This window comes from Sinohyriopsis cumingii, chromosome 18 (assembly GCF_028554795.1).
Source record: "Sinohyriopsis cumingii isolate HCF-2022 chromosome 18, ASM2855479v2, whole genome shotgun sequence".
NCBI classification, from domain to species: domain Eukaryota; kingdom Metazoa; phylum Mollusca; class Bivalvia; order Unionida; family Unionidae; genus Sinohyriopsis; species Sinohyriopsis cumingii.
In genome coordinates, this window is record NC_142978.1 from 23,823,840 (window position 1) to 23,843,831 (window position 19,992).

A 19,992-nucleotide genomic window follows, 5' to 3' on the forward strand; every position below is an offset into this window, starting at 1 on the left:
CATACGTATGTCAAACCATCCGGTTATTTTTTATGGCCCAGAAATCACATTTTGACATATCAAGTTATTATTGCTTATTGTATCTTTTTTTCAAACCATCAGTGGTTTTATTGTCTTGTTTGCTTATCTTTTATTTTAAATAGATAACTTCCTTCCTAATTGATCTGATTACCACAATGCGCTTAATTTATTTCCCCGAATGATGTATGATGGGGTGGAAACTTTAACATTAAATTTAAATCACTTATAGAGATAAAACATATGATCCCTTGTATGTGTGCGTCCTACCCCACCCCACCCCCCTCCCACACCCCGCCGTTAATACAAATTAGCTTAAGGCAACTTTCATTTTTGCTATGGATACTCAGTGTCTAAAATTCGGACTTGAAAGTGTAGTTCTAGCTTCGCTGAAGGTAAATTGTGATAAATATATAATCCTGCTCTCCGACGAATGCCTGCGTGCATGGGCTAGCAGGTGAAATAGTTACTTGTCGGTATCTTCGGGCGCGAGACAGTTCTTGAAATGACAAAATATCATCTAACTGGAAAACAAAACTTATTAAATGAAACGTTCGGGTTGTTTAGCGTCTTTCTGTGAACAGGGGTGGGGTAGTGAGCGCAGGCTTCGCCCGATCCCCACCCGTAACACTAACCACCTGATTTTCCTCTGATTCTCGAGCTGAAAACTAGCATCGTCTCTGAATCAAGCGAGACAAGTACTAATATGTCAGAAGATGCCAAGCGTGTTTCGCCATTTATGTCGTTCCCAGAATAACTATTTGTATGGTTTTGTCAAACGTGTACATCAAGGAACATGTAAGACTGTTTATTTTTTTTGAAGTTTAGATGAAAATTTCGAAACAGATACCCAGAAGACAAATGCTTCAAAGGGAACTAACGTGTACGGTGATAATGGAAGATTATCTTTGACTAAAACGTGTGAACAAAATATTGCATTAACACACTTATTGCTCTAAAAGCTAAATATTTATCTAACTAACCAACTGTCTACACAACTGATAAACACGCGAAAGAACAATCAAATGTTTGCACCCTCACCAATGTTCATATGCTGGCTTACTCTATCATTCACGTTCTTATGCTGCTTACTCTATCACTCATTATCTTATGCAAGCTTACTCTATCACTCACGTTATAGTGAAGGCTTACTCTATCACTCATTATCTTATGCATGCTTATTCTATCACTCACGTTCTTGTGAAGGCTTACTCTATCGCTTATTATCTTATGCAAGCTTACTCTATCACTCACGTTATTGTGAAGGCTTACTCTATCACTCATTATCTTATGCAGGCTTACTCTATCACTCACCTTATAGTGAAGGCTTACTCTATCACTTATTATCTTATGCATGCTTACTCTATCACTCACGTTCTTGTGAAGGCTACTCAATCACTCATTATCTTATGTAGGCTTACTCTATCACTCATTATCTTATGCAGGCTTACTCTATCACTCACGTTATAGTGAAGGCTTACTCTATCACTCATTATCTTATGCAGGCTTACTCTATCGCTCACGTTCTTGTGAAGGCTTACTCTATCGCTCATTATCTTATGCTGCTTGCTCTATCACTCATTACCTTATGCAGGCTTACTCTATAGCTCACGTTATTGTGAAGGCTTACTCTATCACTTATTATCTTATGCACGCTTACTCTATCATTCACATTCTTATGCTGCTTACTCTAGCACTCATTATCTTATGCAGGCTTACTTTATCACTCACGTTATTGTGAAGGCTTGCTCTGTCACTCATATTATGCAGGCTTACTCTATCATTCACGTTTTTGTGAAGGCTACTCAATCACTCATTATCTTATGTAGGCTTACTCTATCACTCATTATCTTATGCAGGCTTACTCTATCACTCACGTTATTGTGAAGGCTTACTCAATCACTCATTATCGTATGCAGGCTTACTCTATCACTCACGTTATTGTGAAGGCTTACTCAATCACTCATTATCTTATGTAGGCTTACTCTATCACTCATTATCTTATGCAGGCTTACTCTATCACTCACGTTATTGTGAAGGTTTGCTTTATCGCTCATTATATTATGCACGCTTACTGTATCACCCGCGTCCTTATGAAGGCTTACTCTATCATGCACGTTCTCAGGAAAGCTTACTCTATCACTCATTTTCTTATGCAAGTTTAATATATTACTCACATTCTTAGAAAGGCTTACTCTATAATTAATATTCATATGCTGGCTTATTCTATCATTCATTATATTAAACAGGCTTAGTCAGTCACTCACATGCTTACGAAGGCTTACTCTATCACTCACGTTTTTATGAAGGCGTACTCTATCATGCAAATTCATATGCTGGCTTACTCTATCACTCATTATCTTATGCAGGCTTGCTCAATCACTCGCATTCTTTTCAAGGCTTACTCCTTCATGCAAGTTTGTATGCTGGTTTACTCTATCATTCACATTTTTGTACTGGCTTACTCTGTTGGTTCATTGCTTGTTTTCTAAGTCACCTAACTGAATGGCGTTCTTCTAAAAGTAATTTTATTACTGTAATAAACTGTATAATAAACTAGTTAGTCTATCCGTATAATAATTATGTTCTAAGTAAATCGTTTGAGATTTAGGTGTGTATATTTGCGCACTGATGTGGTTGACTCTACTTGTCATTCAGATTTATGATTTTACTATGGACGACTGCAAACACTGTGTAGAAAAGGAGATCGTTTCTCACGACTTGACTGATAGATGGACACATGGGTATTGAACCATGAAACGGTTTGTGGATTTGTCTCCAAATTGTGGCAAGTAGATAATGAATGGACGGGCTGTTATCACAAAATCATCACTATAGCTTAATAAGGCATTTAGATATGAAGGAAAAATGGAAAGTGCCGCAGAAAAGTTTATAGGAAAATTCATATACTGTACATATGAATGAAATACAGCTGTGTTTCGTTCTCGCGTACATTATTCCATAGTGGTATATTAGTATTAACCTCAGCGATTTAGAAATAAATTTCAATTCACTCGCTGATGTACGCAAAGAGCACTGGCAGTGGGAGAACCCGGTTTTCGTCAATCTGAGCATTACCAAAGAACTTATAGACACAGGATTGCCACGATACAGACGAGTCTTGTCAGGAATCGTTATTCAGATGTACAGTTAGGTAACAATGAAAATGTACTCTTTCTTGTGATCCTTTATCTGCGATTGAACTGTTTTATATATTGGATGTTTAAAAAAGAATTCCACATTTGTTTAGAAAGCAGCAATTATGGCACATTACGCCATATAATCAGAGAGAGAGAGAGAGAGAGAGAGAGAGAGATTCTGTTTCACCTATTTCACATAACTCCATGTAATCATAGAGAGAGAGAGTCTGTTTCACCTATTTCACATAACGTCATGCAATGAGAGAGAGAGAGAGAGAGAGAGAGAGAGAATCTGTTTTACCTATTTCACATAACTCCTTGCAATCAGATAGAATAACCTATTTCAGGCTTGATATTGCATCGGTGAGCAAAGTATTTGAATTAAATGACACAATATATGCAATAAATGATGAGGAATATTCAAGTTTTAATCCAGTGCGACCATTCTTGTTGGGAACGTATTCGTTCATGAATGTGGAAATTGTAATAATAACTTCTTATTATATAATCATTTGTTTCTCCGTTTACATTATACTTTCATAATCGTGCAATATTTTACGATACTGAACTCACGTGCAACTTCATATCGAAGTCAATTTGCCCAAATTAGATTAGGAACTACTTTGTAAACAAATCACGTACACTGTCGTAGTCGACGCTTTGCGTTTAGGTCTATTATATTTGTTTCTGTATGAACTGAAGCAGGTGTTTCGTGGACTGCCACATACCAACTGCTTTGGCACATTCCGCGTTAACATTTTTGATACAATGTTTCTCACTTAGGATAGCGATAGAGGCCAAACACGATCCTTACAAATAACATTTAAGTGACAAGGTATAAACTGTCTTCTTTAGCTGGAAATAAGAATGGCAAAAAATATAGTTACAGTTTTATATCCTGAATTTCCTCAAAATGTACTCTCTTTGTTCTGCAAATCAGAAGAATAATGAGCATTGTCATAGGTTCTCAAGCTTGATTACACATTTCGAAATTGTACTGTCTTTTTGATAAGCGCAATTGAAAGACTTCTTATTTTCCCCACATTATGATTCCAAACATTCAATAACAGAACAGAGACACACTTGCAGATGTCAACACGTTTCTCTTTCGCTGGTTCAATCCGATGTATTTCGTGTAGAATTGGCACAAATATATCCAGTCCGAAATCACGAAATTTTGTAGAATCGACACAAATACCAAAATCTATTCATTCCAGATCGGATAGAAAAGCTGTTGCATTGCGCATTCATTCACCATATGACTCCAAATTTCAATTTTAAGTACACCAAAACGCCATTTTTCTTCAGAAGGTATGTCTAGCGCGACTAAGTTCAAATTTATCTGGGCGGAGTTATATGCGCATTAATAATGTTGTTGTTGTGTAATGATGAATCTGCGCATGTGTCATTTAGTTTAGAATATGGTATACATTCAGTTACCTTGTTTCTTGAAGTGTATTTTTTTAAATATAATTACGCCTTAGGTAGAATAAGAAAATGAACATGTAATAAAAAGCGTACTACATTTGTATGTGAAAATATGAACTCATTTTGTCAGATGGATATATTGCACTCACAAGGTCGTGCAATATTTCCACCAGAAAATCTCGTTCATTTTTTTTCCATACAGATGCAGTAACATAATTAAATTCACTCTTATGACAGAATTTCACGTGTAAGGGTGTCCGTTCATGTGCACAAACTTATATTGTATATGGCTCTTTTCGCATTTGCATGTTTCATCAGTTGCATTGCTTAGTCACTTTTTAATTGCTTTTACGGGCAATCTTTGAACTCTGTTTGTTTCTGAGACGGGTCCTAGTTATGACGTTGGTTAGAAGGACATTCCTAGTTTACTCACTGTAAAAGTCCAGATCATCTGGACCAACAGGTCTGCGGGATTAGGGCATTCTAGCATGACCCATTACCAGATTGGGAGAAGCGGACTACAGAGGGTCATTCCTTCACCTATTGTCAACAACTGTAGAATCGGAATTGCATGTTTATTACCTAGATACCACGAGATAGCATTATCATATGTCTTTTTATAGAATATATTGTAAATAATTTTGTAGCGTTCTACACAGTCACCTTATTTTTTGAAACATAAATATTTCGTCCCAGGTAGATGACACGGAATTGTATAAACCCTTTTATTTATTAAACACATGTACTCGGGTTTCGTTTTTTGTGTACAACGACACCCGAGGGTGATTTATGTATATTTTAAAAAGATTTCGAAACAGTTCGGTTCATCCAATGCCGCACGTGCGAAGTGCTTTCGATTGGAAGAACCGGATACTTCCAGCGCACAAACGACATATTGCGGCATCGTCTGTGTATAAATACCTCACAGTAGGTCAAAATCTTTACATTACGGAACGTCTTGTCAGTAAGCGATCTACATTAAGGACTTGCACATCTTTAGCTGTAGAGCTGACCAGAGTGATCGGAGCCGCAGTGGTATAGCTGATATGAATGACCAGAGTGATAGGAGTGATGACCAGAGTAATCAGAGATCAGAGTTATCGAAGTGATTGTTGTCGAAGTCGATGTGGTACTAGCTGCAGAGCTAACCATAGAAGATGACGATATCAGCTGCGAAGCTGAACTATAGCAGCCGTAGAGCTGAGTAACAGTGTTGCTGGTCTAGTAGTAGGTGATCGGGTGTTGCTGACCGAGATTGAGCGCTGATTGTTTGATTGTCCAACCTGGAATACTGACTGTTTGATTAACCAGTGTGACTGGTAGCCAAGTGTGCTGGTGAAGGAGTGTGTAACTCCATACGTGTAATCTTTTAACCATGTGTTAATCTTTTGGGTTTGTAATGTCCAGTGTTTTTTTGGGGGGGCTGTAAAGATATTTTGTACATTTGTCCTTTGTTTTCATCATTTTCACTATTTGAGTGAATACATTTTTACTATATGAGTAAAATACCACAGTTTTACTATTTGAGTAAAACACATCATTCTGTTATTTGTGAAATCACCGTGAATCTTTCATCCCTTGTCCTGGTACTGTGTTAGGTCATTTATTTGTATTTTCATTATTTAGTTCGTCCGGATTATGTTAATAGATCCAATATTTGGATATTATACGCACGTATTAGTCATAATTCTTTTCTCATTCAAGCCATTCGTCAATAAACATTTTATTTGTATCACCATCAATCAAAAGTGTTTTGTTGTAAATCCGAAATCCCACCTGGTTATCTTGTTACAGCAGACTGGCACGTCCATTGTATTGATAGGGTAAGCATACCGAGTCAAGGGAAGTGACAGATCAATGTTTGATTGACATGTGATAGGGTGACATTTTATGTTTCACTGTCGTCATTGCAGACCAGCTATTTTCAACAGCCAATGCTGTTTTGTAAACTATGACAGCATCCACTTTAATTTTGAACAGAGCTTATAACATTTTAAAACATCATCTGTGAAACAGGCCACTGAACATATAACAATTGTAGGTTTTGGTAATACCTGATGTTGGTCATCGTCGGAATAAATTAATTGTAGTTTGGTCCAGTAGGTTTGGAATCTAAAAATCAGCGTAAACCATATGTGCTATAACCAAATACAACCTCATTCTTGTTGATGAACACATCGATTGAAAATACATATTTAATGGTGATGAACAGTACTAAGTACATCGATTTTATATGTTGATAATGCAATACGTTAATCATATGTGTTGGTAATTCCATGCACAAATCATAAGATGATAAATCCATATGTAAGTCATATGTGTTTCATATTTTGATCATATCCGTTGACATATGAGATTATTTGTCATTACTTGTTGACGTTACATGTTTTGATCACATCATTGTAGGAACGGTGTCATTTTGTTATAACTTTTATTGAACTTTGTTCGCATGGGTAGGTTGTCAGATTAATTCATCATTTATAAGTTAACATTTACTTTACGTACATGTATTACGTGCTTTCGGTAGATCCAGTCCAATGCGGTTTCATCCTGCTACACTGTTATCAGATCGGCCAAGGCGGAACGCTCACATTGGATTACATCGCCCTTAAACCCAGCATTGGTTTATACATGTATTTGTTTCAGACTCTGACCTTAGCTGGTGGAATGAGTAAACCTCTCGCATATATTAACTTTAGCATGATGCTTTATCATCTATACATTTATACACATTGTCTTTATCTTGTTGCCGTCTAAGGAGAACGGTACGATTGATTTGAGAAGAATTCAGATCACTATACGTATCAGGAATAGGTGCATTTGGGATTGGTGATCTTATCAGCAGTGATCTTATCAGCAGTAATAATCACGTCGTCACTTAAAGATCTCGTGGTGATGGGTAAGCATTTTAGTTATGAGGGAGAGTCCTTTAGAACATGTTTTCGTGAGAAGCACTCTCCTAGAAAAGGAAAGAGATTTAATGATATGCGTGCAGAAGAAAGAAATTTGAGTGGAATAAAATGGAACTAAGCAAGGAAGCCGAGATAGAAAGAAAGATAATATTAGAGAAAAAGAAGATAGAATTAAAAATCAGGCAGAGAAATAAATAACAAGAATGAGAACGACGAGTAGAAACGGTAAGAGTATAGCAGAGCTAAATGGACTTGAGGAAAGGAAATTAGAGGGGGATAAATACAACTAGAATCACTAGTTTAAAGACATGAATATGGAGACGGAACGCAAAGAATAAATTTAATCAATGGAAACTAAACAATAATGGGAACAAGACTCTTAACTCTAAAGTATAATAAAGTTCCAAATTACACCAATTGTATGACGATAAAGATAATATTGATACTTATTTACCATGATTGGCACGGTATGCTACTGGTATGAAGTGCTTTGGTCGCCGCATTTCAGTACGTTGCAAAAGGAATCACTCATATGTCTGATTGATACAAATGCGCCAGCGCGTCGTAAGGTTCGGATGAGAGAATGCAGCGTGCGCACCACGAGCGAATTGACTTAAATTGACCTTAGTCAGGTGAAGACATTACTGGGCAGATCGATAGATGCTGTCAAACGTTTATTCAGCTTTCACCGCCTATAAATCTGCTACATATTCCTGGTCGCTAACTCCCTGGTTCCGTATTTGTGAGAAAAGATTTCGGTGTTTTATTTTTTTCCATTTCGACCAGCACATGTTAGAACTTTGCTATGCTATTCGTTTTATCCTCAATAGCTATCGAGTACATCTTAGTACTTGTACTGTGAATACATTCTGTTGACGTGAGACTAGACGCGTATTTGCAAATGCAGACAAAAATTAGTTTCCCAGCGCCACTAGTAACAATGGATGCAATCGATATTCAACCAACTAAAAATCCAAGTAGTAAATCTGAATTGGTTGCGGTAATCACAATTCGCGCTACACTAATGCCCCCGTTAGTTTTGCAATAGTGGAGTGGATGTCTTAGTGATTTCAGTTCGCAACCGTTGTTTCGCTTAAGTTATTTTCTCGCTTCAGTAAATTTATTTGTCAATCATATTTCTTCTCTTAATATTATTATCGCGAAGACTAGTTGTTCGAGAGGTTGGTCTCGTTCACCTGTAACACGCTCGTGCACTGCAAAACATTCTTCACTGGTACAAATGTCATACCCTCATATTGGATGGGGGATATTTAAGTCTCCGAGGATTGTGCCTTCCGTGGTTTTGGCATCACATTCATTTAGGAACACGCCGACAAGTGCTTCCGAAGTGAAAGACACTCGAAACCTTTATATTATTAGCTGAATCAATCTTGATTTAATATAATTGCTGGGGAATATAACCGCGGCACATTCGGCGGTAAACTTCACTTTCGCACTGTAGAAACAGTCTTCGATTTCCCACCTACAGTTATTTCTCCTTTTGTCATGGTTTGTCGATAGGTGATAGTGTTAACAAAAGAGCAAGTTACCACTGATTATTTATCAACATTACAATTCGAACTAAAGCACATTTACTTTGATAGTGAGAAAATGTATCATCCGAACTAGCTCACCTTTAAAATGTGATGATCAGGTCTATTCGGAGGGTCCCTGAGAACACTTTAATCGTAAAGAAAGTTCAGATACTCCTCCCTTGTCAAATATTGTTCGATTAACGGCCTGCCGAGCACGCGCGCGAACTACAGTTCAAAAGCAAATGAATACACGTCGTAATGTGCTGATACCTTGCTGAGGTGTTATTTGTCATGATAACTGCTAATTTTTGCCATCGTACAGTTATGAGAAATGGCACTCATTCGCGACAGCAAACGTGTTTCTGTAGCCTCCGAAGGAATTTTTAGAGGCATACAGAATGCTATCTTCAGCTGCAGCACTTTCCGGTATAAAATAACTCTGTGTTTGGGTACGAAACTACCATTGCTAACATCTCAGCAAACCCTAAAATTATGAATGATAGGAATCACAGACGTAACCGATAATGAATCTCAGTAAAGCTTTCCTTGAAAGTACGTAAATCCAAGGTTATACTCAGAATCGATGAAGGTTTGCATAGCCTGCCGCATTTCCGATGTTTCAAAGGGTGTACTGGAACTGATTACACTATCGGATTTATCTTATTCTTGTAAAACGTCATAGACGGATCGGCATATCATATATAATTATTACTGTATTTGCCGAGTCCATGAATTGTTGTGACAATATAAAAGTTGCTTAAATATGCCTCAATTTCCTTTCCATCAATGACATGTTGTGCGCTGCTCAAAAAAGCCATGCTACCATTCTTGACACATTCAACCCGAGCATCACAATATGGCAAATACCATGTTCGTTTTGTACAGGTTTTCAATCAATTTTTAAGAAGCCTCACACTTGAGAAACTGCAGAGACATATTGTGCACTGATAAGTCTATTCCATTATTTTGAGTAGGAACTTACGGAGCCCCTTAAGTGACATGGATGCACATATTTTTTATTTCGTTTAATCGAAATATATTTCATTATTTCGAAATACTATTTTGTTTGAACGAAATACTATTTTGTTTAAACGAAATACTATTTCGTTATTTCGAAATATTATTTCGTTATTTCGAAATACTATTTCGTTTAAACGAAATACTATTTTGTTATTTCGAAATACTATTTCGTTTAAACGAAATACTATTTCGTTATTTCGAAATTCTATTTCGTTATTTCGAAATGCTATTTCGTTTAACTGAAATACTATTTCGTTATTTTGAAATACTATTTCGTTAAAATGAAATATTATTTCGTTATTTCGAAATACTATTTCGTTTAAACGAAATACTATTTCGTTCTTTGGAATCATATATGCAACTTAAATTTGAAAATTAATGTATGTGTCGATTATCGCCCTCTGTATTGTTGTGGTCTCTTAACGTGGAGATAAATTTTGCAGTAAAATGTGTTGTGGCAGCGTCTTGTCATTTATGTGAAAGATACGAAGGTGAGTTAGGTGTAGGCTTAGTCCTATGTAAGACGTAGATGTAGCAATAAATAAATATAAACTGTTGCTGTGGTGTAGTAGCATGCAAACTCTGTATAGTGTGGATGAATACTCTTGAACGCTTGACAATGTTTTGGCCTGACTTTATTTCAAACGGATAATTTTTCAGTGGGGGTGCCTCATCCTCCATGTCTATCTCTAAATGATTAGTAGTCAATATTTTGTCTTCATTCACATGATACGATTAAATGCGAATAGTACATGCTTTTCTTAGTAATGTATACCACACTCATGTATCATTAAACAGTTGCAATGGTCAGTATTAATGGTGGAGGAAGAACAAGGGAAAACCCTGGAAAGAACCACCGACTCACGAAAAGCTACTGGCAGGCTTTCTCACATACCAACATAAGCCGAACCCGCGACTCGAACCCACGCAGACAGAGGTGAGATGGCAGTGATCCGTAACAGTTGGCGCTTTAGACCACTCGGTTACTCGGGGACCCAGTTATTTGTAACATCGCTATGTATATTAAAAATCCCAACCATGACATTGCATGTTTGTCAAGCTATAATAATTGGGGTTGTATTAGTTCTTGTTGTGGTCAGTGTATTTCAGCATTGTAAATATTATGCAAGAAAAAACGTGTGCATTTCTGGTCGGCCGACCATCCCTGTTTTTTGTTGACGACCCTAGCACCCCCCACCCCCCACCCACCACCACCCCGTTAAAAGAAGGAACAGAGATTTTTAAAAAAAAATAATTTCTGAAATTGCTTTGTGCATCAAATTGAGCTGGTTTAGTCCAGTACTTGAAGTGATGTAACATAATATATGTCTATAGGATATAACTTGATATATAGTGATGTTACATCATATATAGGATATAACTTGATATATAGTGATGTAACATAATATATGTCTATAGGATATAACTTGATATATAGTGATGTAACATCATATATAGGATATAACTTGATATATAGTGATGTAACATAATATATGTCTATAGGATATAACTTGATATATAGTGATGTAACATGATATGTGTATTTAGGATATAACTTGATATATAGCCATGTAACAGGATATATGTATATAGGATATAACTTGATATATAGTGATGTAACATCATATATAGGATATAACTTGATATATAGTGATGTAACATAATATATGTCTATAGGATATAACTTGATATATAGTGATGTAACATCATATATAGGATATAACTTGATATATAGTCATGTAACATAATATATGTCTATAGGACATAACTTGATATATAGTGATGTAACATCATATATAGGATATAACTTGATATATAGTCATGTAACATAATATATGTCTATAGGATATAACTTGATATATAGTGATGTAACATGATATGTGTATTTAGGATATAACTTGATATATAGGGATGTAATTGATATGTGTATTTAGGATATAACTTGATATATAGCCATGCAACATGATATATGTCTATAGGATATAACTTGATATATAGTGATGTAACATGATATATGTATGTAGGATATAACTTGATATATAGTGATGTAACATGATATATGTATATAGGATGTAACATGATATATGTATATAGGATGTAACATGATGTAATTGATATGTGCACCTTCAGAAGTACTGCATCATTTAGACAAAACAAACAATTGCAGTCTAGTCATACCATCATTTGCTTTTAACTTGTTTACAGATTGGAGAGTAAGGTGGCCTAAATTTGCCATATATTGTATAAACAATGTGTAAATTGGAAGGCTTGGTTCAGATACTTCAGACAGCACTATTTGATAAGGAACACTTTGGGGGAAAGTGCTTTCCTCAATTGATTATTTGTATTATGTAAATATAACACATATTGTCTTTTACCTTCTATAATAGCTATTTTAATAATATTCCATTATTTAAGAAATGTGTTAATTTGTCTACTACAGAAAGGAGGAATTTCTGAGACACAGAAAGATCAGTGAAGACGCCATCACAAGGATGAAAGAAGATGGGGTAAATTTACTCAAACAATTTCTAATAAATAGAAGCCATAATATTATTAACATTTTTTCACTTGAAGACAATTGTACCAGTGTAAAACAATCTGTTTATTATACCATAAAACAAGATAGAAAAGCTTGTTAGGTTTATTTTTTTCAGATGTTTTGTTTTTAGAGAGTGTAATAATTAAAAGTGGAACACATAACCTGAAAAGCACAAACAGTTTATGAACAATCTCTTCAGTAACAGAATTTATTGGTCTGTTCAGTCTATAGATTGCTGTATTTCAAAATGAAAGTTTTATATCAGATTGATACATTATCTGAGTCAGCTCAATCAAGGGTAACCAGCGTTTTAAAAAATGTCAAATAAACTATGGATTTCATAGACTTATTTGGTGACCCATCTGAAAAAAATAACATTTGAAATCACATGTATGAAAATATATCTGTGGCATTTTTTTCTGTCCTTTTCGAATCTTTGTGACTTTGATTTTAGTGTGGCATTGGCCAAAAATAACTTGGAAGTTGTGACTGGTCTGTATGATTTAAATGAAGATGAAGGATATTAATACATAAGAAAAATAATTCTAGCATGTATAGATTGTGTAGTTAGAGCATTTAAATATTAATATATCATACAGACAAGTTTGTAAAGGACACTGTTTGCTCCACAAGAAGCAGGTAGTGTTAGGGATGTATTGAAAAATTGATCTTCATCATGTTTAAGCATGTATTCATGTAATTTTGAGATGGTATGGATGACCTAAACTAGCACACAAAAAGCATTTAGGATGACTTATATGGCTGAAAAGTCTTCATTTTAAAGCATTTCCTCAACCATTGATTTAGAAATGACACCCAGTGAAACATGGCTTTGAGTTGTGTCCTTTTACTCACTGTCAGTTTCTCAATGATAGAGACCGGGGGTTGCTGAAGATCAGTATATATGTTTTGATGCATGGGTGAACATTTCCTATGGTCCTAGTTCTGTAGGTAGCACATTCATATCCAGGCTATGTGTGGCACACAGAGGTACATGTATACTTTAGTGAATTGTGATTGGTCAAATTTGATGCTGTGTTAATGTACCATCTTAGACCAGTATCACTACCAGTTCATCATCATACACTGCTTTGTGTGAGTTATTTTATGAGTCAGGATGAGTAGGTGAAACAGGATTCATTTCAGTAAGTTATCACTTGCCCATATTGTTTCATTCAAAAGACATGATGTTGAAATATCCACTATTATAGCGAGACATGGGCATCAAACCATAATTATTTTCCTTTTTTGTTATGTATAACCACTCATTATTGTACATTTGTTGCTATAACTGATGGAACTTGGTAGATTTTTACACATGCTAGTTCACAGTGGTGCCTAAAATCTGGAGTGTCATCAAGGGTTGAAAAGCCCATTTTTTATGTTTATATGGTAAACAGACTTACTCAAGGGAAGTTACTGCAAATTGATGAGGACATACAATGAGGTGACATTTTACATATCTGTGTGTTCATTGCAGATAAGAAATTTTAACAATCTTTACAGTTGTTAAACTTTAAAGTCTACCCTTTGGTTATTTTTATAGCTTGTACCCTTTCACAACAAATAACCTGTGAAACACACTATCAAACTTGGTACTATGTTTTGGGAACATCTTCTGATTTAGGTCATCCTTGAGGGGAATTCAGTGTGCTCTGAAGCTATGTGCCAAATCGTCTGTACCATAAATTCCAAGGTATACCAGAGAAAATAACTGTATTTCTTGATTAAAATCAACAGTATGAACAGTTATGGAAGTATGCACATAAAAAACTATTGAGTGAGAAACTCACAAGGGAGTTAATAAACAATTAAGGACAAAAGCTATGTTGACTGTATTAGATAACCAATCTTCTTATGCCCTTTAAGTGTGTGCGCATGTGTCTCTTATATATATATATATATATATATATATATATATATATATATATATATATATATATATATACACACACATATGCACCTTTTATATCTATTATTGTAATAAAAAATTAACTTGTTCAGGATTTTGTGAAGAGGAACTAAAACTCACTCATGCCTCCAGCTCAGATGGGATATATGTGTGAGTCATATCAATATTCTCAGCCTTTTGAACAACTACAGACCACTCTATACAAACCTTAGGTTTCAAATCCATGTCTTCATTGGTGAAGGTGGAGCTATGCTACATTAGAAAGTGACAGGAAAATGGATGGCAGTACAGATGGGGTTGAATTTTAAATTTACCATATGGCTACTGACCCTTAAGACAGGCATATTGTAATTCATATTTTCATTAGTCCTGTTCTTTTATTTCAGATAGATGGAAATGTGATTTCCATGATGGATGTAGAACAGCTACAGAAATAGGTGCCAAGATATGGAGATTGCTTAGCATCAATAGCCTATGCCAAACAACAATGAGCTCTTGAAGAGACTGCAAGCTTTCCCAGTGATAGAAAAAGATCTCTGAGAGATAGATTACTGGAGAAATTATGAGCAACAGGGAACAAAGAAGAGCATTTCAGGAGAGCAGCACCTCAGGCTGGTAGCAAAAACGCACAAAAAATCCTAAGAAAAGTCGAAATTGGCTGGTTAAATACTTATGGTGTTAGTGGTCCGAAGCAGGTTAGGTCAGCATATGGTGGCGGAACAAGAACTGTTAAAGTCCACCATGATGCAACTGTCTTGGACATATTATCCACAGGAAAGGATCTTTTCTTTCCCAGTGGAATATCAAAGAAAGGAAAAGTTGATGACTTTAATTTCTATCTTGCTGATCAAACTCATGAAAAATTGTCTGATGAACTGACTTTGAAGGATATATATGAATCCACAAAACTGAAGACTCTTAGGCTTTATGTTGTAACAACAGCACACACAAGAAGCTTGAATGGTAACAACTGCAAAGAAAGACGAACTAATACAGAATCAGAAGCTTCTGCCCAGACTCTACATCCAAACCAGTCCGATTTGGGTCAAAAGTCTCCTAAGGTTCAAGCAGAAGGCGGTACAATTGCAATAACATCTGTGTCTACCAATGAACTACAGATAACTGATAGTAACCAAGCTAAAAATATGATTGGTTTTGAAGAATCAAACACTGCTCCTGATAACACATGTCATGGGGATTACTTCAAAGTAAACAGCATTCATTCTTTTGGCTCCAATGATAATTTGCCTTCGATCAGTCTTAATCATGAAGTGTGTGAGTTAACACTTGATTCACATGAGTTTCTGATGACAGCAGTTCATTCCCAAGAGCAGTTTCAGCCAGCCATTGATCTGTCACAAGTTCCATCATCAGACGACAAAAGTGTTACAACCATTATGCTGCACTGCTCCAATTTACAGGAGGAAATGTTGCAATGTTTCAAAGCATCTGATATTTTGAATACAACATTAAAATTCAAGTTTGTAAATGAGTGTGGGGATGATGCAGATGGAGTATCAAGGGATGCCTATGCAGCATTTTGGGAATCATTTTTCTTGAGAAATGCAGATGGTGAGGTTTATCGCATACCTGTTTGATCTCAGGACTACAGCCAAGAAGAATGGGAGGCTGTAGGTAGAATTTTGATCAAGGGATACAAGGAACACAAATACTATCCAATAAGCTTGGCTCCAGCTTTTTTTATTGCAGTAGTACATGGGGAAAATTCTGTCACTCCACAGTTATTGAAAGGTTCATTCATTTTATATATTTCACAGTCAGAAAAGAATGCTATTGAGGCTGTTCTAACAGGAACACAGTATGACCGAGATGAGCTACTTTGTCTGCTTGACCACTTTCAGTGTCATAAAATCCCAGAACTGAGTGAGATGGCATCAACAATTATACAAATTGCACACAAAGTATTAATCCAAGAATCTAAATATGCCCTGGATGCTATTAGTGGTGTTGGTGAAGGTGTTTGGCAAATTGATTTTCCAGATACTGAATCAATCATAACCCTGTATGGGAGACTAAACCCAACCATCCCAAAACTAATAGAGCTGCTCCATGCTTCACCAAGAACAAAGGAAGAAAACTTTTCTGTTGGATTTCTTCATAGATTTATTCCGGGATGAAATAAATGGCAGTTGAGAAAGTTACTCAGGTTTCTGACTGGATCAGATGTCATTTGTGTCGATAAGATTGATGTTCAGTTTATTGTACGTCATGGGAAAGGAAGACTTTCCAGTGTCCACACTTGTGGACCCATGTTAAAACTTCCCTCAACATATGCAAACTACCCTGACTTTCGATCTGAATGGGAAAGCATGCTTGAATCTGAAGAATGCATGGAAATGAACATTGTGTAGTTGTTCTTACAACTGCAGAAAATAGTTACCATTTTATTTGTATTTTTGTGGTAAATAGTATCAACCATTTTTACAACTTGCATATAATCAAATTAGTCCATTGTAACAAGAGTTGGATTGTTGGTACAGTATTCTGCAATATTCTGTGTGTGTGTGTCTCTATATATATATATATATATATTATTATATATATATATATATGTGTGTGTGTGTGTGTGTGTGTGTGTGTGTGTGTCTACATGTGGGTGGGTGTGAATAGCTTGAACCCCATCTAACCTAGGAAATCAGTTTAAGAGATCTAAAGTTTAGATCAACAGTGTGTAACACTCTTGTAAAATTCTGTTTAAACATTTTGGTAACATTCTGTTATATGTGTAGAAGAAAAAAACAATTCTGCTTGAAAACAACTTTGAACTTTCCAAATTGTTCAACCAAGCCATGTTCAGGCACATGAGATTCCTTAATGCCATGTGCATATGTAATGTGTGTGTGTGTGTGTGTGTGTACATACACTATGATGTTTTTAGCCATGACAAATCTTAATGTAAGAGAACTATCCCTTAAGTTTTTTTTATTAAGCTATTGGTACAAAATATCACTGCTCTTGAACCTTTAATTTTAATTTGTACAATAATGAGAAGTCTCATATATTTGTGTTTCTTATCAGCTTGTACAGTGCAGTGAGTTTTTTTTATTTATCTTGGTTTATTGTACATTATTGCACAAAAGGTTGTGTAACATGGTATATGAAGCATCATGACAAAAGCCACTTACTGTAGTTAGAACTGAGTTGCATAACCTATATTTCATTATCCACTGATTTGCACTAACAGTTTTCACACAGTTGTCATTTTTTGTTGCTATTTAATGCTCCCATGATCAATTTGCTTTGCTGTGCATGTTTTATACATCATTGCTTGCATAGTTATATTATTGCTTTAGACCTTTTAGACAAACTAAATTTTGCAATCCATGCATATCCGCATTGTGGGTTTGTTTCTTACATTATACCTTATATGTATTAACCTCATATTGCTTGCATTGGAAGCAGAGTAATGCCATGGATGCCATATATGCTACAGATAAAATATCTGTTATGGGTTAAAGTGAGAAGATGATTCAGATGAAGAGGTCACATTAGTCTGTCTGAAAAGAATACAGTATTTGGCATCATACTCTTTAATTTACCTTATTTTTCAAAATTGTTTGGCTGAAGAACTTTCATATCTTGTACCACAATTTATTCTTTTGTCAGGCTGTTAGTTTGAGTTTCCTGTTATATGGTGTCAAAGAACTTATTCCATACATACTTGATATTTTGCTATTGTGTAGCCATTCACCTACACACAAAAGTTTAGTGTGTGTATGAAGAACATATATAATTTTTGTTGTGATGTGCTTTAAATAAAAATTTATTTCTCGGGATAGATAATAATGTTTTAGTCTCTGCATAGTTAGTAATGATTACTGACAGATATTACTTTTGATATTAGAACAGATATCAAAGACATTACTGTTATGATTTTTGCAATTTTTATTTTCCTTAAGTTCATGTTTATCATCTTAAGAAGAATCAAACATTTGATGTAATCAATACGCAAACAGCTGTTATTTTGATTGAGCAATTCTTAACATTTTATGTTTCATTGCCTCTTGATATTTGCTATAGATGTTAAGATTATTGTATAGACAAAAGGTTTAGTATGGCTGTTCTTTCTAAATACTGTTTCTGATGTATAATTTCATCTTTTCTCTCTGGTCTCCATTAACTTTGTTGTGTAACCTGACCAAGCATCTAATGTGTATATAGCCTTTGATGAGACATACATGAGACCAGTTGGGAGTTTGATTCAAAACAATAAATTGTTTACAGTCCATGTTTAGATGTATTTCATTACCACATAGGCTTTTTGCAACCTGCATAGATACTTATTGCTTTAGACCTTTTTGCAACCTGCATAGATATTAAAATTTAATCATAAAAGTTCATCTTAAAGGCACAAAACATGACTATTGTGAAAATAGAACTACACCTTTGTAATAAAAGATGATCACTGTCACATGCATTTAATGCTTTACTCAATTTTAATTATTTGTGTTTGGCTCATGACAAATGACATCACAGGCTATAAACATACAAACCTACATATAAGGCCATTTTCTGACCATCACAGTTTACAGTTGGAATAAACATCTTTATTAAATGGTAAGCTGAATATATTAATGACTACACATTGTATAATGGTGTAGGTTACTCTGACAGGCTGGATGTTAATAGTACATGTGAATGAGTTGTTAGTAGAACAGTGGACTGCATGCATTTCATGTGAGGCCTTGATTGTAGTGGCTAATCATGGTGATTACTCATGCTTGTAATATTGGTTTTCCTGGCCATCATTCCAAGGTTACTCAAAGCCTTGACTTCCACAGGGTTCAAAAATCAGTGTTGTATTAAAAAGAAAAACAATTACCCTTTGATTTTCTTAAACTAATTATAGTACTTCAACGTTGATTTTGTAGGGGACCCCCAGTGGCCAAGTGGTCTAAAGCCTTTGACTTTAACGATCACCGCCATCTCACCTTAGTCTGTGTGGGTTCGAGTCTTGGACAGGAAATGTGGGTATTTGAGAGAGCTGCCAGTAGCTTCTTGTGGGTCAGTGGTTCTTACCGGGGTTTTCCCCGGGTTCTTCCTCCACCAGTTTTACTGGCAGCCATATATAGCCTATCTTACGCTGAGAAATGGCGTTAAACCCAAAAACAACAACAAAAATTGATATTGTAGAAAAGAATATTTATTATTCTTTTATGTCCAGTTACAGGAGCCAACATTTCAAAGCCACATTATTTCCTTTATTTTCTTTGCAGAGGCCAGCTATTTAATTGGTGATTATTTTACTTTAAACAGTGGTTTAGTAAGAAATTCTGGCTCTCGTTCTCCTTGGTAAAACTTAATTCTGGGACCCCTCCCAATTAAAACGTTGTTTGATAAGAAAATCATATGTTACTACTTCTTGGGTGATAGAACGCATGGCGAAAATTTTGGAAAACGTATATAAACTGACATGTTTGCATATAATGCACTAAATTTCACATTCTCTTCCGAAAAAAAAACA